General features: G+C 50.1%; 1 long non-coding RNA gene across 2 annotated transcripts; it reads left to right on the forward strand.

The window, feature by feature from the left end:
- Positions 1-7976: 7976 nt before the first annotated feature.
- LOC104154023 (uncharacterized) lies at positions 7977-22064 on the forward strand. 2 transcript variants are annotated; one of them, XR_011143888.1, is made up of 4 exons: positions 7977-8112; positions 11323-12200; positions 16832-20586; positions 21911-22064. It is a non-coding gene; the product is annotated as an uncharacterized lncRNA (long non-coding RNA). The 2 variants fall into 2 exon arrangements; XR_011143889.1 differs by having other exon boundaries at positions 20482-20586.
- The last annotated feature ends 395 nt before the right edge of the window (positions 22065-22459 follow it).

Raw genomic sequence — 22459 nt, forward strand, 5'->3', positions numbered from 1 at the left:
TCTGCTGTCATGGAGGGAAAGGAGGATCTCACCTGCATTAGTTTGCCCGACAATTAAATTATGCTTCTTGTACCACTTATTAGGGCAAGGAGTCATCTTTCTGACTGCCTGTACAAGGGGACACTCATCCATAAATAGGCTCTGCGTAATGGAGGCAAACCTTCAACCAGATAAAAGTACCTGATGTTCAGCTACGTTTTGGTTTTCTGGAGCATTTTGCATGTGCGCAGACTCTCACCACCTCACTGTCAGTCCCCCAGCAGCTCTGCCCGTCTTAGCAAACTCTTCTGCCACCCATTGCACACTGCTGAGGATGCTCTTCCAGAGCTGCAGCCACCACTGGGGTTTGGCTCAGCTGGTGCAGCCATGCTGCTATCGGTTGAGAACAGCTGGATGTCTGTCAGTATTTCCTCTAGTTTGCTGCAAGAACGTTGCAGAGAAGTGTATTGGAAATCTTCCTAAGGCCTTGTCCTACATCTGAGGGAACTGTGTTCACGTGTGAATTTCGTCTGAGCTCTCACAGACACTAAAGCCCATATGCCAACTCTATTTGCATCCATACTACCATTGTCAAATCTTGCAAGCTAAGTAGCAGGACTAGAACAGGTTTTGAATGACAAGAGACCACCCCCAGGAGGATGTGGATCCTGAAGTAGGAAGTGGTCTGTACTGGGGAAATATCTTGTCTCAGCGTTGCTGCGTCTTTGACTGCACTATTTGTAGATAAGGGTATGTCTTTCCTGAGTGGTGCCATTAGCCACAGTGACATAGGCAGAGGTCAGGGCGCCTGATTCCCTCCCGCTGCCTATGATATCTCTTTTGCTGCCTAAGGTTGTTGTGCCGCCTCCTGCAGACACAGTTGCCATGTTTTTCCCCACTGCTCCTATGTCAGTCTATGAAGGATTCCTCCAGGATAAAAGTAGTCTTCTCGTTATTAGTCATTATTGTGATTATTTCCGTCACCTAGCAGGTTTATTTTGAAAGAAGAAGTGAATTTTGGTTAGTTCGGATATTGATTGCTGAAGTTTTCCTGTTGAGTGATGTTTATCATCTCCAGTGGGTGCTGCCAAGCACAAGGTCTGTTAATTGTTTCAATGCTTTCTAAGCTGTTGGGAGCTGGACTGAGACATGCTGGTGTGCATGTTAAAGTATTGGGTCTGCTGCAAGGTGAAGTACTGCGTTCGTCCTTTCCAGTCCTTGAGGTCCATGTGTCCTGCATGGGTCCTCACGTGTAATTGCTAATGCTTCCACCTCAGCAACCTCGGCTCCATGGTGAATTGCCTGGATTTCTGCTGACCTGAATACGCGCCACTTTCCTGAAGATCTTCACTGTGTCCCTTCCTATGAGTTCCTTTAGCAACATCCTTTCCCTATTACCTGTTATTTTATCAAGCAGTCTTCTTCTCATTTGTGTACTGTAATCTCAATACTATTGTAGATTTATTCCCTTAAGCCCCCTCTGAAATCTCAGAAGTTGCACAAAGCTAGACATGTGTAAGGAAGTACATGCTGGACTGCAGTGTAACTTGGACGTATCCAAAATAAATTTAGATAAGACTCCCATCAGTAGTCACAGCATTTACAGCTTCCTGAACTATCTCTATACTGCACTGTCTCGCCAGTTTTCCATTACAAATTAATCAATTGACCTCTCAGTGGTCACAGCTACATTTATGAAAACCAGCCCACAACACACAAATTTCAATTTGTAATCCTATCAGAGTGGTTTTCCTGATGCTGCTAAGGACATGAAGCTAGGCAGTTAAGTGAGCGGGGAAGCCTATCACTTTGTGAAAGCATCTAAATATCCGTAATGTCACTTTGCGAAAGCGTCACTTTCTCAAGTGATCTAAATCTCTGCGATGTCAGCTCTTGGAGGACAAATCCAGCATTTCTTCTTCTTCTTCTGTGAACTCACTTTTTAGAGATGGATGAGGCTTGTTTTCCATCGTTTGCTGTGACTCTTTGAACCTACCACCCTTGTGTGTGATCCCCCTGGGCGAATGCCACTAGCCTACTGCGGTTCAGGATCTCCTGCAGTCTGACACTTAGCACCCCCGGCAAGGTGAGCACCCATTAGGACATCCAACTGGTTCAAAGATTTACCCAAATCTATTAATTAATTCAAAGGTTTCAAACGTGCAATTAAAGGCCAAGTGTTTCTTCAACTGCTAAGTGAAGAAACTGGATTAAATCCTTGGCAAAATCATCTAGGCTAGAGAAACTTATGAAGCTGGTAGACACAAGGTTTCCTGTGCATCTCATAATGCCAAAAATACTGGGAAAAAAATTTTTTAACTTGGAAAGGCAAAATATTTTAAAATGTGCTAAACCTTTAAATTAAATGGAAGATATTCAAAGATCTACCTTTGGTGTTCTGTAGCTGGAGCATTAAAATAGTCTGTAACTCATAACTAAATTCTCAAAAAAGAAGCAGGGGAGCGACTGTCAAAACCACTAATAAGCGGTGCAGGTATCCCTTTGCCACTTCTGCCTTCCAGGAGACAAAGCACCACAGCACTCTACAGGCTGGCTTCAAACAAAAAAGCCACTTTCCAGCCCCTTTTTACATCCTTTTCAGTCAGTCTGTCTGTGGATTATGCTGCCACAACACAACTCTCACGGGTGCAAGAAAGACACAAAAAGATTCCGGTTTGTTTTCTGCAAAATGCATATCACCTGTTTTGCACTGCTCAGCAATGCTTCCTGTTGCACCCTCACAGACTGCAGAACAGTTTCCACAGCTTACTGTGAAGTCCAGGTGTTGCTCATAGTCCTGGAAACTAGACTAGATATATTCCTTGGCAGGTATCATTGAGACACGGAGCTGAGAGACCCTCTTTGTCTGCAGTTCCAGCGTTACCAGTGCTTCAGTTTGCTGAAACAGTTGATACTGACAGTGGCACCTCTGCTTATACCTGCTCCTGCTTCCTTGGATTCCTCCTTATTCTTTACTAGCTGTTTTGTCACCTCCTCTCTTTTTAAATCTGTGGTCATCTCCTGTGTCATTTAACTTTGACCATCAAGACTATGTGGCTGGGCACCCCTTGCTGCTCCTTTAAATCTGCTGCTCCTTGTCACGTGGCTGTCCAGTCTGCTCAAACCACTTCACCCCAGGTCTTTGTTAACTTGGGAGTCACCAGAGCAAACATCTGGAAGAGAAGCACTTTCCATTCACCTATCTTTCTCCCTCGCAGCAGCTTTCACCTGCTGGAAGCTCCTCCAGCCCCCCCAGATAGCTGTGAGTGTCAGCTCCCTGTCCTCTGCCAAGCAGCTGCTTTCACCCGTGCTGACCCTCTGCACACAAGCTGCTGAGTTGCACAGTCAGGCATTTGTCACTTAACATCTTGATTACTGTCACTTCTTCTGCAATCTTGAGAGTTGCTTGTAGCCATGTCCCACTCTGTTTAGTTTCTGTTGCATGCTTCCTGACCTGTGCATGCAGAGATCATCACACTAGAGAACACAGGAACGGTCCCGTAGACTTGAGCAAAGGTTTTTCTGGCCAGACAGCACCCAGTAGTGGGTGCTTGGGGAAGAATGTGAGAAATCAGGCACGTGAGAGTGATCCTTCCTTTGGTTGTTTCAGCATAGCTGTCCTGGGCTTCCTCAACTGAAGGTTATTCCAAAGAATCATGTTTAATCGCTCCTGATAGAGCTGTCCTCTGTGGAGTTACCCTTTTTGAACACACCCTATGGCAAAGAGTTCCGCAATGTAACAATGCATCATAAGAGGAGGTGCTTTCTTTTGTTTGTTTAAAACGAGTTGCGGGATAATTTCATTTTGTTCCTGTATAATGAGAAATCATGAATAACCACTCACTAATCACTTTCTCTGTGCTATTCATGGCTTTATAAAACCCTAATCATATGCCCTTTTAGTCGTCTTTGTTCAAGGCCAAAGAGCTCTTGTCTATTTAGTCTTCTTATAAGAAACAGTCTATTTTTCTGGTCAATGATGATGTCCCCTTTGTCCCCTCACTCCCCGATGCTCCAACAGGCATTGCTCCCTGAGCCGTCAGGGTGCGTCTGCCCCTTGTGCCGGATTTTTCCCCTTTCACACCAAAGCCCGGCTCCATCAGCCACATCAGACACATTATAGCTTATATCTGGGCTCTGCTCTTGCGTGAAGCATTCAGTTCCCTTGCTGGGGAAAGTCAGGAGCAGAGCCCAGGATGTTCACACCCCGGTTGCATCCAGCTGCTAGCACAGACCCGAGCTGCACTATCTTCCCTTCCCACTGCTTGTTCTGCGCTCTCACCAACAAGTTGCTGCACGATGACATCTCCTACGAGCAGTGATCCAGGCGTGCTCACTGCCTGTCCCAGGCTAGCAACACTTCCCAGCAAGCAGGGTGCTGTCTTCTGGGACAAGGGCTGCTCACGAGGAAGCCTGAATTGGGTTTACCCAGGCAGAGTTGCCACGTCTTGGGAGGAATATGAGAGCAGTGCAGGGCAAGATACGTCCCCAAACACCATCGGCAACTACAAGCCCACCGTCCTTGCCTTCACAGCCCCTTCTGATGGGGAGAATTTGGCCCCCTCTGCGTCCAGACACCACCCACTTCCATGGCCAGACAAGGAGGAGCTGGAGGCCATCTCTCCAGTCCTCCATGGGTCTCCAAACCCATCAATGGGAGGACATTTCCTGGTCCAGCTCCAAAAGGCGATTTCTAGAGCAAGTGTCAGGGAAGGGAGGAGGACTCACAGCTCCCACTGTGGCCCCCAGGCTCAGCCCCACACACAGAGAGAGGAAAGCTAGAGCCGGCTGCCTCCTGCTCTGCCAGCAGAGGGGTGAGCTGCATGCCCTGTGGCCATGATCAGCGCTTTCAGACCAGGCAGAACAATGGTTTGGAAAGGTGCCTTAAGTGGTTAATGAAAGAGCATTTGCTCAACTGAAATGGAGACTGTCCCTGGGGATTTTCTCTCTCTTGCCGTGCAGCTGCTTTCCCTGCTGGCAGCCCCCTGTGGAGGGATGGCACAGGAAGGATGGCACAGAAGTCCTGCCTATGTAGCCTGCAGACAGTTCAGGCTGCGCAAGGGAACAAGTCTGTGCGTGGAGAGCACCACAGGAATTTCAACTTTCGTAGCAAGGAAAGTTTGCTGGGAGGATAATGGCTCCCATTGTACTGCCTGAGCCATGGGCTTTGCAAAGCAACTTCATGGACATTGGAGGGGGAGCAGGACTCAGGGGGATGCTGAAAGAAAGGTAATATTGTGCCGTGCGTGGGAGAGAGAGGTGCTTGTGCGGGAATGAGGTGTTTCTGCAATGTGGAGATCTATGTGGGTGTGAGGGGAAGTGCTCATGTTGCCTGTGTGGGAGGAGAAATAGCTCACATCCCCTGTTTGTGTGAAGGGGAGGCTTTGCCAAGGCAGAGCAGGGGAGTGTTTGGAGAGCACTGGTTTTAGCCAGGCCTGTCTCAGGAGTCATGCCTGTGTGACCCAACCGCAATTTACAGCTGCCTCCATCCAGGGTCCAGGGCCAGGATCAGGGCCCTCCACAGCAGTGGCACCAGCTTGAGAAAAGGCCTGCTGACTGACCCCACATCATGGGGGAAGCTTGCAGAGGCTGTGCTGTGCCCAGTAGGCCATAGTGATGCTGGCAGCACCGGGGCGCTGGTGTCCTGCTGTCCTGGTGTCCAGTTAGTAAGTACTGGGTGGGTGGGAGTCACAGGGGCACTGGCACCGGGGCAGGAGGGGTTCCAGGGCTGAGGGGAGAAGGTACCTCTGGGGATGAAGGGATATGTGAAGGCATGTGAGGTATGGGCAAAGGTTAAGCCTAGAAGCGGGGCTGTTGGGGGTGAAGTCCAGCCATCAGTTCAGTCCCCGAGTGGGACCCCGCAGCATCCATGCGAGCGCACAAGCTCTTGTGCAAGAGAGAGAGGGGACAGCAGGCAGCCACCCTCAAGGCTCAGCCAAAAAACGGACACTTTAGCGTTAAGGGTCTGGGGACTGACAACATTAAGGTCTGGAATTAAAAGGGACCATCGGGACTAGAGGCTGGGAGGAAAGGAGCCTGCCAGCACTGATGTGCTGAAGGCTGAAGGGTAGGATGGTCTGACAGCCCCTGTGCTACCATGAAGTTCATAGCCAGAAGAGTGCCCTAGCAGAAGGGCTCAGTGCTGGGAGCGGCTTTTTTGGCAATGATTGGAGTCCCCCACCTACAGTTTTGAGGAGCTGGGAATATCGAGGAAGATAGGCTGAAATGGGTCTATTTAACTGTCTGCCCATCACAGCAGTGTCTGGAGGCTATCAATGTAGCATCAACAGTGTGCTGGAAAGCCCCAAATAGACTTTAGGGAACTCTAGTACTTCTCTTTACGTGGGATAAAAACTCTGTCGAGGACTGGTTTTCAGCTTTGATTTTTTTTTTTTTTTAATTTCATTGATTTCCTTTGTTTGCTTGGCCAATAGCTGTTTGTGGGACGATCAGTATCGGGCTCTATTGGGTAAAAAAAGGTAAATGGTAGGATTTGTTGTTAGAACACTGTGTTCTCAGCTTGTTCTCATGGTGGAAAGGCAAAAATGTAAGTAAGACAACCTCTGGATGCATCTACCTTGCAGGGATCCTACCTTCCTACTGCCAGACACTCACACCACCCCTTCTGGGCTTTGTCATCTGCACTCTCCCAAAAGTGCCACCGTGCCCACAGTTTGATGGCTGAAGAATTGTCTTCAGTGGAGCTGGGATTGGTCCCTTCACTTCACCAGATGTCAATTCAGAATAAGAAAGGGATGGAGCTAGCGCAGAGGGCCGAAGACAGGACTGATGTGCCTGTGGCAGCTTAACACTGCTGTAGCTGGTACCACAGGGGACTGGATGCCACCTCACCAGCCAGGCACTGAGAGCAGAGACACCCCAGTCTGGCAGGTGCAGAGGCCCTGGGAAGAAGAAAGCTGCAGGAAAGGCATTTTCATCCTTTGGCAGCATTTCCAGCAGGCAGTACTGCAAGCAATTGTACCATAAAAGGCAGGAGCAATGTGGGGAGGGACATGGGGATGAGGAAGGAGGGGTTTCTTGGCCATATCAGGGACCATTTTTGCCAGTTCTGGCCTCTTCAGAGCAGCAGCCTGACGTGCTTTAATCCTTGTGCCTCTTGGGGTCGTGCCAAAGATGTTTCTGCTCTCGGCCCTGTCTCTGCACAGCTCTCTGCACACCCTGGATCGGTGCACAAGGAGCAGCCGGGTGCCCGCTCAGGCAGGGCGAGAAGAAGGGGTGTCCGAGAACCTGCCGGGGATGGAGGCTGTGACAGCAGGGAACTGGGGTGCTCTCAGGTCTGAGCTGTTTGCAGGTAGATAGATTGCTCTGTGCAGTGATAAAGGCCAAGCACATCAGGTTAAGTAATAGGTATAAACACACCCCACTTCCCTGTTCTCCCAGCCCTGGGCAATATTTTAACCCATTCTCTCCCTGGATGAGTGCATGGAAGAGGGAATGGGTAGTGAGCCGTGCAAAGTGAACATAAACCTCTTACCAAATATTCTCTCGTTCTCCCCTTGCTGAAAGTCTAAAGTGCACTGTCAGTCAACAAAAGACTGAAATTTAGTTTTCATCAACCGACAGGCCAGCACAGACTGAGACCTCCAGTGTTAGCCAAAAGCAAACATTAAAGGGCAAAGTCGGAGCCAGGCGGATTTGTTTGCAGAGCCCAGTGACTAAGGTCTCCTCAGCAGGTTTTGGGTATGTGAGTGTGTCAGCAGGTGATGTGCTGGCTGGCAGAGGCAGCAGCAGCACGTCAGGAAGGTCGCGGGTGCCGTGGGAAGGCTGGCAAGGGAAGGAAACATGACACACAGCCCACAGGAAGGGAAGAGATTGCTGGAGGAGAGAGGGCAAAATCTGCCTTTTTTTTTTTTTTGTTGAGAGGGGGGGTGAGAGCTGGCCAGAAGAGAGGTGTGGGTGGGTGGGAAGCGGCGGGGCTGCGCTCTGTGCGCGGGGCGGCGGGGGGGCGGGGGGGTCACTTTTAGCGCTGGGTGCCACGAGAGGCAGGTGGCGACGGCCGCCCTCCGGGGCGCTGCCCCTTTAAAAACCGTGGGCTAAAAGACGCAAATGAGGAGCGGACCGAAAATTAGTAGAGCAGAAAACTCCAAATGATGCAGAGCTAATTCCTTAAGTGTAAGTCTGGCTGGCAGCCCCCTCCGCTCCGCGGCCCCCCCCCCGCGGCCCCCCCGGGCGAGCGTGGGGAGCGCCTGGGGCTGCTCGCCGCCCCCCGCCCCGCTCCAAGCCAGCGCAGCCCCTTAGGACCAGCGCCGCGGCGGCGGCACACGCGTGGGCTTCCTTCCCCGCGGCCAGCCTCACGCGCGGCACGCCGCAGCCCCGCAGCACCCCCCCCCCCCGCCGAAAGGGCAGGGGACATTTTTTTTAATATACTTTTATTGGTCTGTAAATTTCTTTTCTTTCCCCACCGGCGTGGATCGATGTTTGCCGTTTCCTGAAGTCCCAGGCACGCAGATTAAATCCTCTCCCTCTATTACACTAGATGGGTTTTTATTCTCCCTGTGATCGCTCGGAAATAAACGCGGTGCGAGCGAGCGGGAGCGGCAGGAGGACGGGTGCGGGCTAACCAATTTCAGAGCTGTTTATTTCCTACCAGCCTCAGAGCTCGCAGTCATTAAACAAGTCACTTAGCCCGCAAGCTGCTGCATCCCTTTTCCTTCTCCCCTCCCGCTTTCCCCTCTCCTCTGCCCTGCTGCTCCCTCCCGCTCTGCGCTTCGCTCTTCCCTTCCTCTCTTCTCGTCCGCCCTCCTCTCCCTCCCCCATTATTTTTAGAAGAACAATAATAATTAGGCAGAGCAGCCTCTAACACAATTGTTTCAGCCTGAACAGGCAATTAGGACAGGCAGAGTGAGGCTAATGAACGGTGCATCGGTCCCGTCCCCCCGCCGCCGGCCCCAGCCCTGCCGCCTGCCCCTGCCGCCCGCTCCCCGCGTCCCCGCGCTGGGCACGGACGTGTGGCTCGGCTCACGAGCCGCCTTTTCTCACGCGCTGAGGAGCTGCCAGGCGGCGCAGCCCCCGAGGCCCCGGGCAGCGGCGGGGGGAGACGGGAGCTGTGCGTTAAGCGAAGGGTGATGAACGGGAGTCGGGAGCCGCACGCGGCGGCCGTGGGTTGGGGGGCGGGGGGGATGGGGCTGGAGATGGGCTGCAGCCCGAGCTGCCAAGCTGCGACTTTGGCAAGGAAACTTGTCTACAGAACAAGAGCGACGGGCCGTGCGCAGCCCTGGGCCCCGGCATGCGCATGGAAGCGAAGGCAGGAGCCAGGCGTCTCCCTGGGGCTTGGTGCGGGGCCGGAGCGGGGACTCCTGGGCCCCGCTGTGCGGGGTGTAAGGCAGGGAGCCCCAGCATGCTGGCAGGAGCAGGGCCCCCGGGTGGTATCTCCTGGTGGGCAGGAACAGGATATGGGGCTGGGGAAGGGAAAGACTGGGTCCCGTGGTGTGCGGGGCGTGGTGCTGTACACATCACGGCCAGGGCTGTTACCCTCGTCCTCAATCCTGACACTAGCCGTAGGACTGGCCCAACCCAGCAAACCTGGCCACAGATGCTCCTGTAACGACTCTTCCCCGCAAAATCATGCGGTGGTTAGGGCCAAGCAGCTGCACTGAAATATTCGTGCCAACCTCTCTTTGAAGATAGCATGATTTCCTGGAAACTTGCTGCATGTCTTACATAGAGCTGTCTGCTCTGCATGGCTGCCTATGCGTGATGGGAGCAACTGGGGTTCTGCAAGACCGATGCTGGGAAGCAGCAGCAGCATCCGCCCTGCGGTGCTCGTCCTCCTATCGCACCTGCAGCTCCATAACGCGCACAATGTCCCAGGTGCACTGGCGCACTCAGGGAGTGGGAAGGCCTTGAGTGGCAGCCGTTAACTTGGGACGCTTCCTTCCCTCTCCCCAGGGTCCCGGGCAGGCATGTGATATTCGCATACCCGAGAAGGATGGGGAGCACAGCCCAAGGAGAACAAAGGCAGGGTGGGCCCCTGCTAGCTTAGAGAGACGCAATGCCAGAGTAATAGCGCACTGCACTATCGGGGCAGGAGGGAATCGGATCTGAGGAGGGATGAGTACAGGATGCAGCAAAACTGGGGTCCAGCAGAAGTGGCCCCTAGAGTCAAAAGTCAGATGGTGTCCCAGAGCTGCAGGGGACTAGGCCTCGGGGTAGCTATGCCATCTCCTGGGAGAAGCCATGGGGACAGCATAGTGCCACAACCCGAATGCAAGCAATGCCCTGGGTGCAGCTGGTCCCAAGCTAAGATAAGCTCAGAACTGATGAGAGAGCTCCAGGGAAGATGATGCTAGATGTTGGTACTGTGATAACAGGGCAGGCAATGCCAGGGATGTAGGTGCCACGATGACAGGGTGGGAGGTGATGGAGGAGGAGGTCCCAGGGTTACTGAGGAGGTAATGTGAGAGTGTTAGCGGCAGACTTACTCGGCAGGTGATGGTGGAAGTGTTGATGCTGTGGCTACAGGGTGAGAGATGGTGATGGTTGTGGCGTGGGTTTACAGGGCACTGTTAAATGTTATAGGAACTGCTCTGCGCTGTACTCCGGAGACTCTTATCAGGACTCTGCAGTGCGCTTGCACTGGGTGCCCTTCCCAATTCCTGCCTCTTTTAGGCATGCAGACATGATGGAGCCAGTAACAAAAGCCTGGATAGGTGCTGTGGGAGATTTCCCCAGCACAGAGCTGAGGCATTTGGCGCTGGTGTTCCCCCAGCTCCAGCGTCCCGTCCAAGTGTGGGGCTTTGAGAGTGGGAACGCAGTGGAGAAGGGAATGTCAGGGGACCCTTTGAGTGCTCTTGCAGATCCCAGATCCTGCTGTAGCCCCAAATTGACCTGGGCTGTCTCAAACACAAACCTCCCCAAATTATTTGCTTAAGCGGTGGGATCTTTTGCCCTTGTAGCAGCTCACACTTTTAGCGTGCAAAGGTATCATAACCCATAATCAGACCTCAAGCAAGAAAACAGAAAATCTACCTTTCTGCCTATTCAGATAAGCCCGAAAGATGTCTGTGTACAACCTCCTGCCCTGCAGTCCACCATAATGTACTGCAAATCCCAATGTAATTTGTTGTCCCTTAGGCCACTCAGTATTACTACTTTCCAAATGTCTCTTTCCCAGTCTCCATGGTGTTAAATTGTATTTCCCCAGCTGGATTACTTTGCATTTGTTCAGAATGAATTTCATTTGGCTATTTCCTTCCTATGTCTGACCTCTCTTTCCCAGTGCATTATCTTTTAGCTCTTTGTCCTCACCAGGATTTGCAGCACCTTCCCATTTCATATCCTCTGCAAATTTAATTAACATGTTCTTTACCCTCCCTCTTTCAGATCAGATGAAGATGTTAAAGGAGAGCAGACCTGGCACAGATCTAACCACTAACCACTAACAACAATACAAGTCCCTCGCACTTAAATTATGCACTTTCCATCAGAAGATTTCAAGGGCCTTTGCTGAACTGGATAAATATAATTATTAAAGCTGGAAACTCCGTTACACAGGGGAATTTAATATTTGAGGTCTGCCTGAGGGCATATATATGGTTAGCTGTTCTGTAGTGTAGACCTTGACAGTTGTGGAGTGGCTGGCCCTGGGGTGTCTGTCACATTAGTCTAGGCACATGGACACAGGCGGTCCTGGCTTGGGAGCCCTCAGCTGGAAATCCTGGTTTCAGATGAAGCAAAATGATGACCCAGCAGCAGGCTCAAAAGCGTCTTTCGGTTTGGTTCCAGGAAATGAAACAGTTACATATTGAAATTTTGCTGAATTAGGAAATATTTGCTGGAAGCTTCAGTCGTTATTCATAGAATGCAGTGGGGAAACAGAGGCAGAGAGCTACTGGTTAGTGCGCTACTGGACACACGGGCTGTGATTTATCTGCCTTTAGGCATCTAAAAGGGAAACATCTAAGGTTCCTGTTAGAGTCAGTGGCGCGAGAGCAGCCCCTCCAGAGGGTTTCTCCTCTGACCTCTCTTGGTTTGGGTTGTAATCACCCTCAGGCAGGGCTCTGTGACCGTGAGAAGACCTTAGGGTAATTCACTCAGACTTAGGCAGCTGATATCCAGGTACCTCAGTCAGGATGCTGGCAGCCTGTCCTGCTTCACCCTAACCACAGACTGACTGTTTCCCGGCTGCCTTCTGTACCTGCATGAGGAAAAGGGCTGGCTCTTCCCATGGGGATAGCGGCAGCCAACCCCACCAAAGATCTGTAAGTCTCTAAAAATTCTTCTTTGGCTTAATCTTAAGAGCGACATGCAACTGTGTGGCAATTTGGGCTGAGCGCAAAAGGTGGTTGTAGGAGAAAGTTACCGACTCCTTTACACGGGAGCGGCCTTTTTTTTTTTTTTTTTTTGGCTTTCCAACATTTAGTAGCTAAATGTTCTTATCTTGTTAGTGCAATCTTGATAATGAATAACATATACAGCCTTGTTTTGTATGATACTGCCCTTTTAAATCGCTGTTTCATTACATGCATGCACATACATGCACACAAGCCTACTATAAAACTTCCTGGTGCCATCTCCACCAGCTAAAAAGCATGAGAGCCACCACCGAGAGGAATAATGTGCCAGGAGCATCCCATTGGGAGTACGACCCAAAAGGGTTTTGGCTGAACTCAGTGCCTGGGCCTTCTTACCTCCACATGATACAATATAAATTGTCTTCTGACTGAAGGAACTGAGCGTGCAGGTTGCTGAAGGTGAATTCCCTCCAGATGCAGCCCGGGCTTTGGCAGAACCCCTTGCCCGATGCCTGAGTGACGGAGAACTGAGCAGTGCAGAGCACGTGGGCTTCTCGGCGGAGCCCCTTCCTAAGCACAGACACCTTGTCGAGGGCTGGAAAGACCTTAAAGTTGTTCTTAGAAGAGGTTTACATGGCCTTTCCTTTGCTTGGCTGGCAGTTGTGTTTTCCTGGTAATGCCCATAGTCTCGCAAGGCCTGTCACTGCCATACGCTCCTGCCTGGCAGGAGGAATGTTGTTATTTAGTGACTGTGGAGCTCCTGAGCCAGGCATTAGTCCTTCTGATATTTTTCTCTTCTGATAAGTCTTCCCATATTCTTGATTTTCACAGCAACATTTCAGAGCAGCTAAGCAGGAATTCAGCTGCTGTTTATAATATGGGGAAAATAAACCCCAGTACCATATAAGGAGAGTACTGGTATGGCACCAAATGGAGATGAAGGGACCGTGAAAATCAAGCTGGAAATTGGTAGCGTCTTTCTAGCACTATAGCAGTGAGCTCCCAAATTGCCTGCTTGTAGGAGGAGTGGGATTAAGAAACCAAATTTCTCTTATGATGAATCATCATTCACCCGTGAAAGAAACGAGCTGACACTGTCTGTTGGGAGCTGAATTCTCCAGCCTTTACAGCCCTGTGGCCTGACTTTCTGGGGTTAGATCTGCTGCAGGTAATTTCCTGTGGCAGTGAGTTACATGGCATAACACTCAGTTAACTAACAAAGTATTCCCATTTACCAGGTTGAAATGAGGTGCCTTGCTCTACCCTAATGAGGAGTTGGGAGCCTACTGTACCTTCTCTTGAGCCCCTTGTTATTTTCTTTGCTTCTGCTTAAGCCGAATTTTCGAACGATGTTGGCAGTGGCACCTAGCCTCTCACTCTGGAGTCATGGCAATGAATCATGAAATTTCTGATGGGAACAAGTCACCCCAGTTTTCCACCCAATATACACCTTTCACTTTTTTCCAGTGCAATCAATTTTCTCTGCTATTGCACTACCCATCCTCATCTGTGCAGAGCATGGAACAGGCTGGGGAGGGCCACTCTGCGATGCATGCTGTGATGGAGATGGAAGTTAGAGTGTAAGTGTGCACATCAAAGTCAGGATTTTTTCCTTTTCTTGCTGTTCTTTGCCCAATTTATTATCAGAGAGCTGTGCCAATCTCCTGTATGTGGCCTGTGTTTGTATACATGCATTCACCCACAGCTGCACGCAGCCATACATGCACACAGTGTCAGAGGGCTGAGAAAGTAACTGATGCTGGATTTGATTAATTCATCCAGGTAAATCATCTTGGCTGTGAATTGTCCCCTTCCCAGTGCCCAAGCTTCTTGGCCAAGATACCAGACCTCAGGAGCACCAGTATCCAGCTTTTCACAAGCTTGGATGCTGGGAAATACACACTTTTTCCTCATCTGTGGGGGATGGAACTGTGGTTGCGGAGGGTCTGCCTCAAAAAGGTGGGGGGTAAGCAGACACAAAAGGGCTTGAGGGGGTGAGGTGGGGAGCACAAATATGATTGACAGCTGTAGGATGTAAGCAGCCATCAATCAGTTTGTCAGACTGAAAGTGGGCAACCTCAGCTCTGTGCAAATCTCTCAAATTCTCAATGCTGGAAATTTCATTTTGTCCTATTAAATTATTAATCTAGCAATAAAACTGCCCCCCCCCCCCAACGTCTCAAAGCTCCAGTCAGAGTCTCACATGGATTTTATCTTCCACTACATCAGGAAGGAGTGCAGGTAGGGAACAGAGGTGATGAGGTGTTCCCAGGAGGGAGAAAAGAAAGCTTAATTCACTGATGTCCCTGAGCTGGTGGTTTCTGCTGTCCAGATCCCAGGATACCATGCAACAGCAAGGTGACACCTCAGCCCTGGGAGAGCCAGGGTGTCCCAGCAGTGAGGAGCAGCCACGTCTCGATGCTGGAGGCTCCTGTATGCTGTGATACAGCAGGCTCAGCACCATACGGCAGCCATGCTTTGGGTGCAGCTGGTACCTAGAAGGCATTGGAGGCTGTGGCTTCATGCTACAAAGTCCCTGACAGTGACATCATCTTAGGTGACTTCCTGGTGCTCATTTCTGCCCCTTTTTTGGCAGTGTGTATTTTAGCAAGCATAGTTCCTTTATCTGGTTCACAGTGTGCCCCCTGAGGCAGCTCTGCTGCTGCAGGTGAGCACCTGTACTTTGCACTTGCCCAGAGAGGTTGTGGAGTCTCTCTCCTTGGAGATATTCAAAAGCCATCTGGGCACAATCCTGTGCTTAAGCAGGGGGGTTGAACTAGACGATCTCCAGAGGTCCCTTCCAACTTTAACCATTTTGTGATTCTGTGATTTGCATCCATCCAGCTCGAGGCCTTCTTCCCTCTTTGCCCTCCTGGTAATATCTGAATTAGATATCCCTGGGGAACACAAGGTCTGTGTTGTGCAGCTTCCCCAAGGCCCTGGCCAGATAAGTAAGACCCTTCTCTGGAAGCTGCAGAGCCCCAAGAACTTCTGTGCTTACTCTGCTAGTGCCCTGCACACAGCTGGGCTGTCCGCCCATCTCAAACCCACTCCTGGCTCGTGGCCTGTGCTGAACTTTGTGAGGAGCTCTCTGTTCCAAGGCTGCTCGTTCTGGCACAAGTGAGGGCTTAGCCTACGAGTCTTCTGGGCCAAACATTATGCTGCGATTCTAGACATATACCTGAAAGGATGCGGGTCTCTCAGACTACTCTCAGATTCCCATCCTTGCATCCCACTCTAGTAACTAAAGATGCACCCATGCTTTTCCCCTAGCTGAGACTTGCTAGTCTATCCTCTTCCAGCTTGAGAGCAGAGTCAGCACCAGCCCTGCAGGCTAGAGAGAAGACAGCGCTGACTCTCCAGAGATGGTAGAGCTCTCCTTGAGCTTGACAGAAAGTCCTGTGCCAGGATCTGCTCTGTAAACCCATTGGAGGAAATCAGAGCAAAACAGTGTCCAGGAGGGTGCAGAGTGTGCTGGACGAAGGTGGCATGGCTCTACCTCCCACCCAGAAGAATAAGCAATACCTGAATTTTCCCTGTATGCTGCCACTAGTCTGTGGAGGAGGGCTTACAAGGAGAAGAGTGACTATGCGCATGTAGCTGTAGCTTGAGTGGATAAACCATCCTTGTGATAAAAGGAGCTGTGCATTTTTCTGATTGTATATGGGGATGTATACATGGGGAGACAAGAATATGGGTTAAAGCAGCATTTAGCATGAGCTGCCATAAGCAAAGGAAGGAAAAAATCACAAAAGGAGAAGACCAGTGATAATATCACTTTCATGCAGAATAGTCTAGGAACGCTAATAAGGTTCTGTGCAAAGTCTTCTCTATAAGGTTATGTAGGCTGTGAAGTTTTTTAGCTAAAGAAAACCGCAACACAAAATCTGGCTGGTTTTAAACCAGTATGACAGATTTGTCTAAAAGACTGTGTAAGGAGAAACCACTGAAGCCAGGGTCAATAATCAAGTGCCCTTGATGGGGCCACCTGACAGGGACTGCTACAGCCTTGCTGAACGGACACTTTTTGCAGTAGTATTGTGGTAGGCCCTAGTGTAAAGAGTGACTCTGGGGAGAAGGACATTGAGCACCAGAGAATTGCTAAACTAGCCTTCTTCATTCTTCTGTTGCTGAGGCTGAAGCATGGGCGGGCTAAGTGGGATCTCACCTTGCCATTTAAAGTGTGGTGGTCAAGAGTTTTCCCCGACCTTCCTCCTCAAGGATGAAATTAGCTGTGCATATTGGTACTCTGCTTATTTTACATCCCGGAAAGGAATCAGTGCTGGGTGTTGGCAGGCGTTTGCCAGAAAAGCAGCTCTGTATGTGCTGCATTTTCTTCTCCTGTTCTCCAGGTGGTTGGATGCCCTACTGCCCAGCCTCTCCCTGCTCGCTGGCATCTCAGTAATGTTGATTTTTACACCACCTTCCACTCACTTACCCCGACTCACCAACGTGTCACTTACACCACCATTCATGTCACCTCTGATTCTGGCCCATAATGTGCCGTGTGTCACCTCAGCAGAGGATTAACCACAGAATGCTTTAGAACCAGCCAAGCAGAAAGCAAAGCATATGTCATCTCTCCTTATTGTTTACAGGAGAGAACATCACCTGGCATCACCAGGGACAAGGACACATGTTGAGTGATCTCCTCCTAGGAAAGAAGTGCCCGACTGTACTGCAGTTCCAATGCATCCAAGGACCCAACCCCAGCAGCCTGGCTGCACTAGGGTCACCGCCTGGAGAGGCCACGCTCCAGCTGCATCTGCAATCAGCTCACCACGTGGCCAGTTTTGTGTTAGGGAAGAAGCACATCCATTTTCATTGTCTTGTGACTTAGAAAGGAAAAATGCATTTCTTTAGGTCATGGCTAGTATAGCAACATGTGACAGCAGAGCCCAGCCTGATCTATTTAATTGCAGAGCAGCTTGCTGCAAACTTTCCATGAAATGCTCATATTCTGTGCTGTGTTGCCATGTGTTTGGCACCCCTTTTCATCACAATCTCTTTCTTTAACGTCTGTATCTTTTAGAACTCTTTCCCCCACCGTGTTTTCACTCTCGTATTCCACACCTCTGGATGATTCTGGCTGAGATCCTTCAACATTTCTCCTGTGTGAGCCCTGAGAGCGCCATGGTCCCATTCGTTTGGCCCAGAAAGCTATTGTGGATGTGCAGGGAAATGCATTTATCCTCATGTTTTTTAAGATCTTTGGATTCCCGTCGCATATCATAGCCTGACTAGCTTTTGTTTCAGTCACAAGAATACATAGTACCTGAGGGCTCATCTCTCTGCCCAGCTTTTAAAGCATTGTACTTGTCTCATCACCGACTCATGTCTGTAGAAGCTAGTGCGTCAGCGTAATGTGTTGCTGCCTGCCATGTTGTCTGTTAGTTATCCGCTCCTTTTTCAGTATTTGCAGTTCCCCCCCCACCGCTCCCCACCGCCTCATGTAGTGACAAGCTTTGGGAAATGAAGTAGTGGAGGAACCTCCTCCTAGAGACCAGTTGCCTGAGGGCTGTTTTAATATCCCGGTGGAATGAGCTGTTCTGCTTTCATTTCTGTCATGGCAAGGGTAAGACATCTTGCAGGGCAGACTGGTGACAGGGATTTGCTTGCATCCCATGACAGGTTCTGCACACATTCACACTAACATTGTCTTTGTATTGCTCTGGAGCAGGCAGGGTGGCCAGCCCCCAAGCAACGCAGCACTGGCTCCTCTGCAGACAACACTGTAGCCCCTTCCCAAGGCTGAGCTTCCCAGAGCGCCGCAAGTCTGCAGCCCTTGCTGGCGACAGTCGTGCTGGAACTCGCAGTTCTGCCCTGCCCTGCCACTCACAATGTCAGCCATCACCTACTGCTGCCCATGGAGGGGAGAATTGGGTCCCTGTCCATTTGTTGCTCGTTCCCAGGTGCTCACGTTACTTGCATGCTGGACCTTCCACTTCTATTGCTCTGAGCCAGACCACAAGGTATCCAGTCAGACAGTAGAGACAGGCCAAGGGACGCTGGATGCACGTTTGGATTTGGAGATTGTCTATCTGCATGTTAGGTACATTAAATCCAAATTAAACCCTATCACATGCAGACATGTGCCATTTTGCTAAGGGTGCGGTCTGAAAGACTGGTACCAAAAGCAACTAGAGTTTCTGGCTTCCCCAATTTGCACTAAGATAGGTCAAAGGTTTACATACACTGGAGAGTATATCTGTGCATAAGGCACCTCTTATCCACCCACCTCACGCTCACCCTTAGGTTTCTGTGTACATGTGTCTGTTCACCCTATGACTTTGGCATGACTTTGCAGGCTCATCCATTGGTGTGGCTACTAGGTGTGCTCTCTATTTAAAGTGGAAGTATGAGGGTCTCTGGGCTTCTAGGATGTGTCATGGTATGGGCAGCAGGCAGGAGAGGGTGAGCTCATGCATGAGGCCCTGTGCAAAGTGCCTGACACACCTGTAATGAGGATGATTGAAGGCTGAGTGCAGGATGATACAGAACAATATAAGTAAGTGGTTTTAGTGTCAGCAATCTTCAAACTTGCTGTCAAAGGGAACATTTAAACGATTTTCCTGCTACTCCAACGCATTCAGGTTATATTTATACCCAGAGAAAACTGGTGCTATAAATGTCAGGTTTGGAGAAGGGCTGGCTGCATCCATCAGAGGAGGAATTAGAAAGTAAGGAGGAATGATGTATCATTGCTAGTTGACAGACTTGTCTGGAAAGAAAATACCTAGAGCCTGACCCATGTCACAGCATGCCCCAGGCTGGGGTATCCATTTCAGCACCTTGCATTTGCTTGTAATCAGGAGAGTGTTGTGCAGGGCCCCGAGCTGGCCAGATATTTGGAGGGAGAACTATCTGATGCTTTTTAAAGTCAGGTTTTAGCAGAACACAAAGTAGCACAAGAAGACTTCTGAAATGGAGAGAATTCTGCTTTGCTGGAATAAGATAGAATAAAAATAAGAGAGATTGTAAGGAAACCTTTCCCCTGCCCACCGTCCAGGGGGGCTTCATACTTTCTTCTAGGCATGTTCTCAGTCTAGCAGTTTTCAGTCATTTCCAGAAACCCTCCGTGGTGCCCTCTGGATCTCTTTCTCCCTGTCTCTGTTTCTGGCTGAGCGTCTGCCCACTGCTCTTCTCAGCAGTCAGGCTGTGTGTTAGGTCCCTCACCTGCTGGCTCGCCGCCTGGCCTCGCACTGCCCTCTGCAATGCTCTCCCAGCGGTGCCTGCTCAGAGGGGTTGAAGGAAGCGGCTGCCCCTACCTCCGCCAGACCAAGGCAAAGTGGAGCCATTCCTCCTGTGGCCACTGCCACCTCATAGTACTCACCATGAGCAACACAGTACAGGTCTCAGCTCTTTCAGGGAACTTCATAGCTTTCTCCCTGAGGCCACAGGGTGCTTGCTGACCTGGGTGCCCTTGCAAGGTACAGGGCTGTAAGCCTGGAAATCCTGACCATCTTGCTGCCATCCTTGCAGCTGGAGGATGTGTCCAGTCCTTTTCTGTCCAAATAAGATGCTTTTTTCTTGGGTTGCATCAGTGCTAAAAGTGCTTGACTATGCTCCCATCCCCAGTGCTGCCCAGGATATTAAGTTTTACAAAATACCAGTGAGTTTGTAATGCCTCTTTCCCAGATCAGCCTCTCTCTGGAATTGCTCAGGGAGGAAACATGGTTCCTCCCTTCTCTGGGGCAGCTCTGGCCAGCCCTCTGCTCTCCAGGAGGGCAGGTTGTCTTCTTGCATAGCGGGGAGGAGGTAGGAGACATACGCTGAGGAGTCTACCAGAGGGGATGATACTGGGGGCTGGAGCAGTGCGAAGTGCCCAATTGTTGGCAGGGTGCGGATGGAGGACTTTGCCTTTTTTGTCCCTTCAGGGATTGCTCAGTGGCTGTGTTCTGGGGCTCATGCCAGGCAGGGTGGTACAATGCATGAAGGTGTTGGGGGAGGTGAGATATATGCAGGGAATTGAAAACCATATCTAGTTCCTGGGGCAGCTGCAGAAAGCTAGAGCTTTCAAAAAGTTGTTTAGCCTCTCTCAGGTGATGAGGGATGATTCTCGAAGAAACATTTGCTGTCCTGGAGTTCTGCCGAAGCAGAGCCATTGGGAAGATGGACACTCTCCTTGCAGGGCAGAATTTGGAGACCCCCTCCAGTTGCTTACTTGTAGGAAAGTGGGCAGGATCCCCTTCATCTAACGGCCTTTTCCCAGTTCTTACCTCTGCCTCACAAATTTTTTCATGCCTAGGCTCTATAAAAAGCCAGCAACTGCACAGACAACACCTCTTGCTCGTACATATGTTGCAGTGCAACAACATCCAGGAAGTTCTGCAGTTCAGCATTTGCTGTTGAGGTAAGATGGCTTTGTAAGATGGCATATCTGATGTCAGTGCCCAATAGTGGACCACCATCACTGCTGCTTGCAGAGCCTTAATCCAGTACAAACTCACTCAGATGGTTCAGTTGTTCAAAGCATTCAGTGGAATTTGCTTTTCCCCAGCAAACTTCCTGCCGTACTCAGTATTTTCTGCCCTTTTACAGTCAGTCTGTACCGAGGATAAAGTCAGAATAAATAGCATGTGTTTTGCTGTTGCAAATTTGACAGAAATATGATCATGTATTCAGACAGAATCCAGATCAAATTGGCACTGGCAGGTGAGCTCACAGTGCACAGCTTCAGCTGAATGGAAGGAGTCACTGAAATTCAGTTAATTGCCGGGCAAAAAAATAAACAAGAGAAAAAACTGACATTCCCAAGAACCTGTCATATATCAAGGGGAAATCATTCCTAGATCAGCGAAAGGGTCATGTTGACAAGTTTAAGAGCAAGAAAAGGTCAACACTGCAGGGTGTGTAGGAGGGCAGGAGGGGATTCCAGTGGCAGATGCGATGGGAGTTCATCTCTGCTCCGAAACCTCTTCCAGCTCTGCCTCCTCCCAATCGTTCCTCCATCGAGTGTGTGCTGACACTCGTGCTTACTGCCTCCTAGCCATTTGCCCTTACAAAATGCTCTGGGAATGGAGCACGTGCACACACCCAGACAACAGCCAAATCCTGCTCTTTGCAAAGGCGAAACACGTCTAGGTCAAATGGGGTCATTGGGAGCCCCTTACCTTTGGTCTACACTACATGGACCACCAGACTCATTCAGCCAGCCTTGCCGTGAGGACACCCGTGGAGGAATCGCTTCTGCGGTCCCTGCACTGACCCTGGGCACCTCAGCCAGGTGTGTTGCCTGCATCCAGTCTGTGCACCACTGCTGGCACTTACTTCAGAGCCAGTGTTGCAATGGTCCCACAACGTAAACTAACCCTTTTCCTATCACAGCGGCAGCCCTGTCAAACTCCTCCAACTAATCCTTCCTCCATTCAGCACAGCTTCACCTGACAAAGCAAATGGAGCCGAAATGCATGCAGATAAATGCTGAATTTTAATGTCCAGCTTAAAAAAAAGAGGTGATGCGGAGATTTGATCAGTCTGTAAGGGCTTGCTGGGGGATAAAACTTTGATTATAGGCTTTTTGGTCTAGAAACCAAAGCAGAAAAAGATCCAGAGCTAGAAGTAGCAACTTGGCAAATTCAGACTAGACATAGCAGTGCGGACAATTAACTGTTGGAGCATATGCCCTAGGGCTATAGTGGTTTCTGTTTGCTGGCATATAAACTTTTTTTTTCCAGAAAAATGTGGCTCAGTTCAAATAAGATTTGACTGAGAGAAATCCTAACACCAGGACGTCCTATCAGCCCTTGAATACATGAAGATGGTATGAGAAGCAACACGCACCCTTGGACCATCCTTAGGCACATCTCTCTGCATTGATCTGGAATAAAAAAAAATCATAATCATTCAAACAACACAGTCATTTTTAATGTGGGTGAGTTCCCGCACAAAAAGGGGGAACAAGGGCCAGGAGGTGGAGGACTATTTAACCAGCACACTGCTGAATAACTAGGCCTTGGTAGATGCTCTTGTCCTGTTACTGGAGCGACTTCTGACTGTGCCTTTCCTGCTGGTGGCCAGCAGTCTCCAGAGCACTGTGTAGGTGAGAGAGTATCTTCCTGCTATCAGCAAGTTAACTCTATCATCATCTATTTTATCTTTTGGCTCCTTTGTGCTTTCCACATCTGGAAGGTCTTGGCACCACTAGGCACTGCTTAGCAATGGTAGGTTTCTGTGGACAAGGTTTGGGGGCAATTCATATCCTCACACGTCACGTGCTTTTTTTT

This window comes from Struthio camelus, chromosome 13 (genome assembly GCF_040807025.1).
Source record: "Struthio camelus isolate bStrCam1 chromosome 13, bStrCam1.hap1, whole genome shotgun sequence".
NCBI classification, from domain to species: domain Eukaryota; kingdom Metazoa; phylum Chordata; class Aves; order Struthioniformes; family Struthionidae; genus Struthio; species Struthio camelus.